Source organism: Mandrillus leucophaeus, unplaced genomic scaffold (genome assembly GCF_000951045.1).
Source record: "Mandrillus leucophaeus isolate KB7577 unplaced genomic scaffold, Mleu.le_1.0 Scaffold205, whole genome shotgun sequence".
NCBI lineage: Eukaryota > Metazoa > Chordata > Mammalia > Primates > Cercopithecidae > Mandrillus > Mandrillus leucophaeus.
The window spans coordinates 436,936-437,504 of record NW_012102088.1 but is presented as its reverse complement, the minus strand read 5'-3'; positions in this window follow the sequence as shown (position 1 = coordinate 437,504).

Sequence of the window (569 nt, the reverse complement as noted above, 5' to 3'; positions counted from 1 at the left end):
TTCCAGGGAAAGGCACTCCAGGACCCGAGGAGACGCTCCAGACCCACCTCTTTACGGTGGGCACAACTCGAGGGGAAGTTGATGGAGGGAGGGAACCGAGGGGCAAGGGTTACACTCCATTCTTCTCTCGGGGAAATCGGAGCTCGGGAGACAGGGACTTCAGTTCAGGGCACAGGCAAAGGCGCAGAACTGGTTCCTCAGCTCGCCTGGCGACTGACCCCCTTTCAGATCCCTCCTCCCCGAATCATCATCTTGGAAAACACAAAAAAGTAGCCTCATGACTGAGTGGAAGCCCTGCCCTGACACGTTGTGTGCGCAAACTGCCCTCTTTTGGGCTTTCTTTGGACGAGTGCAGCCTCCATGTGATGCAGGGAGTCATGTATTTGGCCCAGACCACACAAAACGTGGATTTACCCACTTCTGAGGTGGGGAGGCTGCAAGTGGAGGAGGCTCGGAGGCTCAGGATGGTTAGTTTGAAATGTCTACAGAACCACAAAGTATCTCTGTCACAGGCAGTTCAACTTATGACTGAATGTTGGAAGGTTTGAGCACGGATACATGAATTTAGG